Below are 10,914 nucleotides of genomic sequence, written 5' to 3' on the forward strand. Positions count from 1 at the left end.
TCACGACGTAGCGTGCAGTTCTTCCGCCATTTGAGGCCCATGGGCGGAGTCTTGAGTACAAAAAAAGTCCCGGCAAAAGAACGGATACTTATTTTAGGCTTGTGGTAGGTTTCATGGGGACTTTATCTGCTTTCCATAAAAGGTTGATAGGCATTAATGTTATCAGTTTGAGCATGCTGATCTTTGGAGATAACTCTATACCTAATTCTAAATTATTTCAGTGATTTTCAAACTAATGGTTTCTCCATGCCCTAGAATGAACCCTTAAAGTAGAAGTGGCAAGTCAAAGTGCAGTCGCTCAGTTGTGTCCGACTCTGCGACCCCATGGACTGACTGTAGCCCACCAGGCTCCTCTGTCCATGGAATTCTCCCTGCAAGAATATTGGAGTGAGTAGCCTATCCCTTCTCTAGGTAGTCTCTCCCAGAGACATTGCAGGCAGATTCTTTACCATTTGAGCCACCAGGGAAGCCCAGAATGAATCTTAAACTGTAGTAACAAAGAGGGTGAAGACCAAAGTTCCTAGGGTCTAGTTAAAAATCTTCCACCCTACTCTACAATGAAAACAGCTTTCAGTCATTCAAATTAGTTGGGCATTTAGGACATGGGACTTCCCTGGTGGCTCAGACAATAAAGAATTTGTCAACAATTCAGGAGACCCGGGTTTGATCCCTGGGTCAGGAAGATCCGCTGGAGAAGGGAATGGCAACCCACTCCAGTCTTCTTGCCTGGAGAATTCCATGGACAGAGGAGCCTGACAGGCTGCAAGCCATGGGGTCACAAAAAGTCGGACACAGCTGAGCAACTACACTCTTTGGGACATTAGACTAGGTGCCTTGGATATAACTGTTAATAATTAAACCACTTCCTACCCTCAAGGAGTTTAAACTAGCAGTGGATTCAGACAGATGGGATCTATTAGGTGAAGCACAGGCCCCTAAGAGTAGGTAAGAGTGACACCTACTTCAATGTTGGGTGATGGATTTCTAGGCAAGGGGAACAGGACACGACAAGGTAAAAAAACTTCAGCATGTCTGTAGCATAAAATAAGAGGAAGGAAGTTTTAAAAATAGAAACTGAAAAGATAGGTAACCTGAGACCAGTGGGGAGCCTTTTTCAGAAAATGAAGAGGACAGATTTGCATTTTTAAAGGATTACTCTTTGCAAGGTGGAGAATGCAGTGCAGGAGTGATAGGTCTTAGTCCAGGTGAAACTTTCAATATCTCAGTCTCTCTTCCCTCCAGGTGTTACCATTGGAACTCTTCCATCTCTCAACTCTCCCCTGAACATGCACATACTTAGCTAAAAGTCTGTCTTACTCTTTGAGAAGTGCTCCTTCACCCAGCCTCACTCCTAGTTTTGAGAGTTTGGGGTTCCCCAAACTGCTGTTTGGCCAGCAGTTTCCCCCCCCTTTATTCTGTGAGCTCCTTCCATTCTGTTTTACTGCTGGTGTGTGTGCTTAGTCGCTCAGTCGTGTCCGACTCTTCACGACCCCATGGACTGTAGCCTGCCAGGGTCCTCTCCTCTGGGGAATCTCCAGGCAAGAATACTGGAGTGGGTTGCCATGCCCTCCAGGGGACCTTCGCAATCCAGGGATCAAACCCAGGTCTCCCGAGTTGCAGGTGGATTCTTTACCGTCTGAGTCAGCAGGGAAGCTGGTATCTGCTCCCTAATGGTTGAGATCTTACTCTTACTGCTCCTTCTGTGGTACCTGGCATAATGCAGGCAGTCCGTTAAATACCTGTGAAGTGAATGGATTCAAGTGTTATTTTGAAGACCATGTCTCCTGAGTGTCTGAATAACTGTCCAGCTTTTCCTGGCATTAACTGTACCACGTGGTGCCAGGCCACCTCTTCAGCAGCATTATGGGCGCTCCCGTCTCCCCACTCACATACTGCTCCCACACTCTTATGTTTCAGCCCATTAAACTCTAATTTCTGCAACCTGCCTTGCCCTTGTTCAACTCTGCCTTTGAAAGTGCTGTTTATTCACCTAGTTCTCATTATTCAAGCTCAGGTGTTAGTCCTTTTGAACAACTTGTTATTGACTCCCTCCTCTAAGTTCCCAGAGCACTGTGATGGTTGTTGCTGCTGTTTGTTTGTTTGTATGATTTCGCTTTCTATTGGAGCCTGAGATCATTAAGGTAAGGGGCGATATTTTACTCATTTCTCTCTCCTTCCTGTCTAGCTCAGTGGCTGGCACAGTCATTCAATAAATTGATAAATGAATGAAATATTGTCATCTTACATACTATTTAGAAATGATAGGGACTTCCGTGGTGGTTCAGTGGCTAAGAGTCTGGGCTCCCAATGCAGGGGGCCCAGGTTCGATCCTTGGTCAGGGAACTAGATCTCACATGCCACAACTAAATGTCCCAAGTGCCTCAGCTAAGACCTGGTACAGCCAAATGAATAGGTACTTTTTAAAAAGAAAAATGGTATCACTATGATTTGCTCTGGAGTGATTCCCAGGATTTAAGTGAAGAAAGTGTAAAGAGTGCTTCCTTGTATGCAAGAAGAAGGGGAAATAAAACAGAAACGTATCCACAAATTCTTGCAAGGAAGAAGAAGAAGAGTAAACCAAAAACTAATAAAATCAGGCACCCTTGAGGGGTAGGGAAAAATAACGGTTCCTTGGTTGTTGGGTTACATCCCTCTTGTTGAGGGGAAACAACAGAACCCTGAATGGGGAGAGGGAGACACTTCTTTGAGCCTTTTCATATAGTTTTGGCTTTTCAAGTAATGTTAATGGTCAACATACTCAATTAAATCAACAGAGTACCTAAAATCTGAATACAGATGTAAATAAATGAACCCAACTCTATTGTAGATGAGTAAAAAATAACACCCTGAAGGGCAAAACAGAAAAAAAAATGGAACTAATTCAAGTCACTTTCAAACACCTGCTGAAGAAAAAAAAAATCTCTACACCTTGAATTCTTAGGTCGGTTTGTTCTAGTAAGGGCATGGCAATTCTGAAGCTATTTGGAGTGTACTGTAGGATTGAACACATAAGTAAATGTGCAGGCAGGTTGGGTCCTAGGGTTCTTGCTGAGGAAGTATGGAGCAGCAAATGTGGGCTGAGAGAAATGAACACAAATGGGGGACCGGAATGGAAAGCAACAGTATAACATTTCTAGGAGGGATTTGTGGTCCAGGGGCTAAGATGCCATGCTCCCCCAATGCAGGGGACCCAGGTTTGGACCCTGGTAGGGGTTCCACATGCTTCAACTAAAGATCCCACATGCCTCAACTAAAGATCCCACATGCCACAACTAAGACATAATGCAGCCAAATAATATATACATAATTTTTAAGTAAAATAAAATTTATGGGAAAAATTAGATAGATAGATACACTGATATTTACAGAAGTTCCCAGAGCTTGTTTTCTAAATATCCCACAGAAACAAGCCAGGGCTCCTTGAAGAAAGTAAGTACTAAAAACATTTATTGGGACATCCCCGATGGCTCAGTGGTAAAGAATCCTCCTGCCAATGCAGGAGAATAGTTCAGTCCCTGGTCTGGGAAGATCCCACACACTATGGAGCAACTAAACCTGTGCACCACTACTGAGCCCACGTGCAGCAGCTCCTCAACTACTGAAGCCCGTGCGATTTAGAGCCCCTGCTCAGCAACGAGAGGCCACGGCAACGAGAAGCCCTCACACCACAACTAGAGAGCAGCCCCTGCTGCCACAACTAGAGAAAGTCCACGTGTAGTAACAAAGACCCAGCACAGCCAAAAATAATAAATACAATAAAGTTTAAAAACATTTATAAGGGCATCAAAGAGCCATAGCAGCCATCTTGAAGAGGACAAATCTGGCACAAGTGGAGCATTGAAACAAAAATAATAAATGATTATAGCTCCTTGGTGTCTTTCCAGGTGACGCTAGTGGTGAAAAAAAAACATGCCTGCCAATGCAGAAGACGTGAGAAGTGGGTTTGATTCCTGGGTCGGGAAGATCCCCTGGGGAAGGGAATGGCAACCCACTCCAGTATTCTTGCCCGGAAAACCCCATGGACAGAGGAGCCTGGCAGGCTACAATCCATGGGGTTGCAAAAAGAATTCCATGAACCAAGGAGCCTGACGGTCTACATTCCATAGAGTCGAAAAGAGTTGGACACACTGAGGGACTTAGCGTGCATGCGTAGCTCACTGAATAAAAGAATCCGTAAATCCGTACTGTTAACATATAAATGTACATGCGTACAAAGCTGAAAAAAAAAGAAAAGAAACCTAGGAATGACTGTATTTTTCAGAACTGTCCATGGCATAAAACACAAAGGCTGAGGAACTGTTTCAGATTAGAGGCAGCTAAAGTGACTAAACCTAGATAGCATATTCAAAAGCAGAGACATTACTTTGCCAACAAAGGTCCATCTAGTCAAGGCTATGGTTTTTCCAGTGGTCATGTATGGATGCAAGAGTTGGACTATGAAGAAAGCTGAGCGCTGAAGAATTGATGCTTTTGAACTGCCGTGTTGGAGAAGACTCTTGAGAGTCCCTTGGACTGCAAGGAGATCCAACCAGTCCATTCTGAAGGAGATCAGCCCTGGGATTTCTTTGGAAGGAATGATGCTAAACTGGAACTCCAGTACTTTGGCCACCTCATGCAAAGAGTTGACTCATTGGAAAAGACTCTGACGCTGGGAGGGATTGGGGGCAGGAGGAGAAGGGGACGACAGAGGATGAGATGGCTGGATGGCATCACCGACTCAATGGACGTGAGTTTGAGTGAACTCTGGGAGTTCATGATGGACAGGGAGGCCTGGCATGCTGCGATTCATGGGGTCGCAAAGAGTCGGACACGACTGAGCGACTGAACTGAACTGAAAGTGACTAAAAACTAGATGAATTACTTGATCCTGACCTAAATCCTGAACAAAACTGCTATAAAAGACATAGTGGGGAAATTGATTAATTTGGAATATAGACTATGAAGTGTTACATGCAGATAAATTTCTTAAATGTGCTAACTCTGTAGATGTGTTAAAATGTATTATAGGCAAAGGAACATGACTCATGAACCTACTATTAAATAGTTCAAGTTATGGGACTTCCCTGGTGATCCAGTGATTAGCATTCTGTGCTTCCAAGGCAGGGGGTGAAGGTTTGATCCCTGATCGAGAAACTAAGATCCCCCATGCCGTGTGGTGCAGCCAAAAAATAAATAATTCAAGTTATAGATATTCTTTATACACACACAGAGAAAATGAGGCAAATTGGCAAAATGTTAGTTTGTGAATCTGGGTAAACATTATGGTTCTTTGAAGTAGCCTTTTAATGTCTCTGTAAGTTTGAAATTATTTTAAAAATAATGAATTTACATCTAATTAAGTAAAGTTATTTGATACCCCTAAAGTCAGGGAAAGGAGTGAGAATAAACCATCTAATTATATACTAAACATTCATAAACTCATTGATAAATTAGGTGAAGAGTTTGTAGCTCATGAGAGTCCTTAGGCAGTGCCCCATTGGTCACTGCATTTTATTCAAGTATATCTGGGAAGTTAAGGTTACAAGGTAAAGAATCTGCCTGCCAAGCAGCAGATGTGGGTTCCATCCGTGGGTCGGCAACATCTAGAGAAGGAAATGGCAACCCACTCCAGTATCCTTGCCTAGGAAATCCCATGGACAAAGGAGCCTGGTGGGCTATAGTCCATGGGGTCGCAAAGAGTCGGACATGACTGAGTGACTAAACAATGACATCTGGGAAGCAATTCCAGTTTGAGATTCAAGGGTTACCCAACTCCACTGATACCAAAGAGGCCACATTCTCACTTAAGACTTGTCAAGAGAGTGGCTGGGGCAGCAGGAGACATTCATTATGATTAAGTCCAAACTTGACTACATCTCCCTGACAAATCCTATGGAGGAAGTTTTCCTTCACAAAGGCCTGAACGTTTCCCAAGAAGAGGCAGCATCTGGTAGCAGAAGAAATAAAGGGTCCCAGGAGACAAGAGTTCTGGCTCTGCCTTTGTCTGATTAGCATTAATAAAGGGCAGGTGATTGGACTTCTGGGACCCCCGTCCCAATCTATAAAAGGAGAGGCTAGATTAGAGGAAAGATCCCAAACTCAAATTCTGCATGAGATGGGTGATACAACAGAGTGAAGCAAAGAGGCACCATGAAACTGGAAAGCACGTTCCCTATCTAAAAGGGATGCCTACTTCTCAGCTTCAACCAACTTCTGCCAGTCAGGGATGTATCCCAGTGTTCCCAGAGATCTCAATTAAAATGTAAAAAAAAGGACCTCCCTGGTGGTCCAGTGGTTAGAATTCTGCCAACCCAAGGGACACAGGTTCGATCCCTGGCCAGGGAACCGGATCCCACATGCTGCAACTGAAAGATGGTGTGCGCCACAACCAAGATCCAGTGCAGTCAAATAAATACTTTTTTAAAAAAGCATTTCTTCACTTTTCACTTCTAGGATCTGGCTCTCTTTGTCTCCCTTGACCAGTCTCTCCTGTTTATCTCTGTCCTTCTGAATGTAGCCTCAAGGACTAAGCTCATTTGCTCCCAAGCTCACTGCTTCCATCTCCTTCCAGGAACCTCTCTATCCTTCAAAACCCATCTCTCTCTCCCATCTGTGTCTGGCCCCCAGTCCCTTCGCACTTTGCTGGGCTTTGCACTTCAGTATTTACCTATCATGTTTTCATCTCTCCCCACCTTCCACTAATCCAGAGAACTTCGGGGTCCAGCACTCCCGTCTCCTGGGAGCTCCAGCCAATGTGATCACAGGGACTCTGCTTCCAAGTCCACTGCAAGGACAGGAACTCAATTCTCTGTGGCATTTCTTCCTTGTCCCCTCCATCTGCTGCTTTTCAGATCTTGGAGACCGGGGTATGTAAGGATGCTAGATGCTAGTTTCTCCTTCAAAAGAAACAATTTCCTGGGAGTTCCTTAGTGGCTAGGTAGATAGGAATCCGCCTGCCAATGCAGGGGACACGGGTTCAATCCCTGGTCCAGGAGGATTCCACACGCCGTGGAATGCGCCACAACTACTGAGCCTGTGCTCTGGGACCCGAGAGCTACAACTACTGAGCCCACATGCCGCAACTACTGAAGCCTGCGCACCTAGAGCCCATGCTCCACAACAAGAGAAGCCACTGCAATGAGAAGCCTGAGCACAGCAACCAGAGAGCAGCTCCTGCACACTGCAACTGGAGAGAGCCCACGTGCTGCAACGAAAACCCAGGGCAGCCAAAAGTAAAATAAATTAAAAAATGTTTAAATAAACAATTGCCTAATTTTCTCCTCTCCCTTACTAGAATCCCAGGATTTCCACAAGAAAGGCAGCAAGATTCCAGTCCTTTTCAAGCGGCCCTGAACCTCCCAGTCCATGTCACCATGGTGGCAGTGTTTATTTCTTGTCTCATTCTGGGCTCTTCACCTTGCTCCTTCTCTACCCCAGATACCTCTGTGATTCTTTAGATATAGAAAATCACACAGCCAGGATAGTGATGCTCAGCAAAATAGTCCCGATAATATCCCTCTGGTTCATCACCACCCTGAAAACCCTGTCGCCAGTCTCCTGACCATGGAGGATGGAAAAAGTGGAGTCAGTTTCCTGAAACCTCTGGAGCAAACTCTTCTCCCCGATAATTTACTCACTTGTTCCAAGGAGAAAGCCCTTCCCCTAGCTAAGTATTCAAATCCTTTAGAAATGACCCATCTCTTGAGTATCCCCCAAATCTCTGACTATCCAGCTTCTTCTTGATGTTGGCTGGGTGAACCCACATTCAGGAACATTCCTTGTCCAGTCCTGAAGCCCAGACTTTTCTCCATGAATACCCTCTTCTGCCTCTCAGACCTGAGTTCATTCCTGCAGTGCCCTCCTGCCTCTCAAACCTAAAAGGCCACAGGCTGATTTAGAGTTAATTTTTCATTCACTTCCCCACGTGACTTCTTTTCTCTGTCTGCTTTCTCTTTTCTGGTTCTCTGCCAACTTCTACCTTCTCTCTTCCTTCAACCTTTCCAATTCTCTTTTAGTTGGACTCACTTCATACCCATGTCCCTATCTCTTCACTTCTGTTTTCCAAAACTGTTTCTTCTTTCCAGCGATAACCATCTAGTCCATCCCATTTCTCATTCATTCATTTACTTACACATCAGCATTAATGTGTCTATTATATGCCCACAACCAGAGCAATGAAGGGTAGATTTGAAACTGAGAGGCAAAAAACTGATAACCATCAACGTAGCCAGCTTTTTGGCTACTCAGCTTTTGTATGCTCCCCTCCTTTTTAAAAAAAAAAAAACATTAGGGCACCTATACCACTGTTTTCACAATATAAAATACAGCTAGCCTTCATACAAGTGAAGTTCTTTCCTGTTGCCTAAAAGGAGGGAAACATCATTGTATAACTTGCTGGTTATATGAATTACTCCTCAAAGTCACAATCCTCCAGAATATTCTACTACCTAAACACTAATTATAAAGTTAACCCCCAACAACTTGTATAAAAATATAAATGAAGACAGAAAAAGAAATTGGCTAGCATATACAAATAAACATGTGGATATATTAAAGGAAGAGGAAATATGCCAAGCTTCTACAATTGTCATCTCTGTAGCTGTTCATGAGGCTGTAATTGATAGGGATTCCCAGGTGGCTCAGTAGTAAAGAATCCGCCTGCCAATGCAGGGGACTTGAGTTTGGTCCCTGGGGCGTGAAGATCCCCTGGAGAAGGATATGGCAACCCTCTCCAATATTCTTGCTTGGGAAATCACATGGACAGAGGAGCATGGCAGGCTACAGTCCATGGGGTCGCAAAGAGTCGGACACAATTGAGCAACTAAAGAACAACATTCCAAGCTCAGGATCCAGTTCTTTCCCAAACAGTGCCCAGAATCACATGTAAGAAATTGGTGAAACTGGGGACTTCCCTGGGGGTCTAGTGGCTAAGACTCAGAGCTCCCAATGCAGGGGACCCAGGTTTGTTCCCTGGTCAGGGACCTTGATCCCACATGCTGGCACAGTCAAATAAATAAACATTAAAAAAAAAAAGAAATTGGTGAAACTGAATTTAACTATCGTTGTAATTCATCAACTCAAATAATTCATTTTTAAACCAGCCTGAGGTATAATTAAAATACAATAAATTGTACAAAGTACAAAATTTGGTATGTTTTGACATATGTATACAACCATTAAACCGTTACCACAATCCCAATAATGAACATATCCATTACCTCAAAGGTTTGTGATCCTCTGTCATCTCTCCCACCTGCCCCTCTCCAAGCTCTCCCATCCCCCAAAAGCCACTGATCTGCTTCATGTCACTATAAATTGTTTGCTTCTGTACCCTCCCCCCAACCAGTGCCATTTGGCATTTGGGATCTTATTAATAGTACCTTGACCAGGGATTAAACCCATGCCCCCTGCAGCGGAAGCACAGAGTCCTAACCACTGGGCCAACAGGGAAGTCCTTGTTTGCATTTTCTAGAGCAAGAGTTGACAAACATTTTCTGTAAAGAACTAAATTGTACATATTTTAGGCATTGGTGGGACAACAGGCAAAAATGAGGGTATTATAGGTACTTGTGTAACAAGACAGAAAAACTATTTTTTACTTGTCAGATTAAAAATATAACAATAATTGAGTACACTTTATAATACAAGTCTACTAATAGAATTTTTGTGTAACATTTTTGTTTAATTGGGGTTCAAAGTGAGGTTCTCTATCGTCAAAATCTTTTACATTTATGTTAATTCAGATTTATAAAGATATAAAAATATTTATTCATCTGGACTTGCTGGGTCTTAGTTGTAGCACTCGGGATCTTCGATCTTTGTTGCAGCATGCTAGATCATTAGCTGCAGCATGTGGGATCTAGTTTCCTGACCAGGGATTGAACCCAGGTCCCTTGTGTTGGGAGCGTAGAGTCTTCACCACTGGACCATCAGGGAAGTCCCTGTAATGAATGTATTTTTAATCTGTGTATTTCACACAGATAGGTACTGCCAAATACAGATATCGGTACATAAGCATATTTTATTTGAGCATATTCATCATTTGGAAGGCATGAATTGTATAGAAGAATTCTGTTAAGAGTTTTCTCTGATATCTGCTTTAAAAAAAAAATTTCTTGTTATTTGCTCTGTAGCATGTCACAACACTACAGATTGATCACTTCCAATGGAAGGTTATGTGAAATTCCCTCAATCACACAGTTCAGTGGATTTTGAGATATGGAAATTTCCTCTGTACTGCCCATATTAAAGTCCTAAAAAATGCTGCTGAAACTACAGTTTGAGCTTGCAAAATAACTGCTCTTACAAATCGGTGTCAGATGCTGCTTCTTAATTTTTGACATTGTCTGCAGAATGCAGTTTGACATGTGATTCCAACAATGTTGTCATTGAAATTACTTTACGTTATAATGTATGTATATAAGTGCTATTCTGCTTTGTAATTTTAGGTTTAGTTCATTAATAAACATTATCAATTCTGCAACAAAAGCTAGTTACTAAAGCCATTCAGTGTGGGGTAGCAGTGTTTGAGTGTGATTCTTTCCACTCAGGAAAAATTTCAATCTAAAGCCCCGAGTTCAAAAAACCACAATGAAGTTTTAGCACTGCTAAGACATCAAACTGCCATGTGGTAGGTTAAGACAGCATATTTAGCTTCCATTTCTAGCAAAAATTCATGATGGTTAAGTCCACAGGAGCAAATGAAGTTCATAATAGACAGTACTAGTTTCATATCATGTAACAGATTTGAATAACTTCTGAAAAGTACCTGTTGATGAATAATACAGTTAATAGTTACAGGCTTTAAATACCTCACATTTTCACAAGCCTTCTGAATTTATCCAACTAAGGCTTTTTTTTCTACTCCACAAATAATTTTACCAGTATCATTTATAACACATCTTAGCAGAATCCCCGTCAGTTTGTATTGAATTA

The sequence above is a fragment of the Bos taurus genome, chromosome 25 (genome assembly GCF_002263795.3).
Source record: "Bos taurus isolate L1 Dominette 01449 registration number 42190680 breed Hereford chromosome 25, ARS-UCD2.0, whole genome shotgun sequence".
Lineage (NCBI taxonomy): Eukaryota > Metazoa > Chordata > Mammalia > Artiodactyla > Bovidae > Bos > Bos taurus.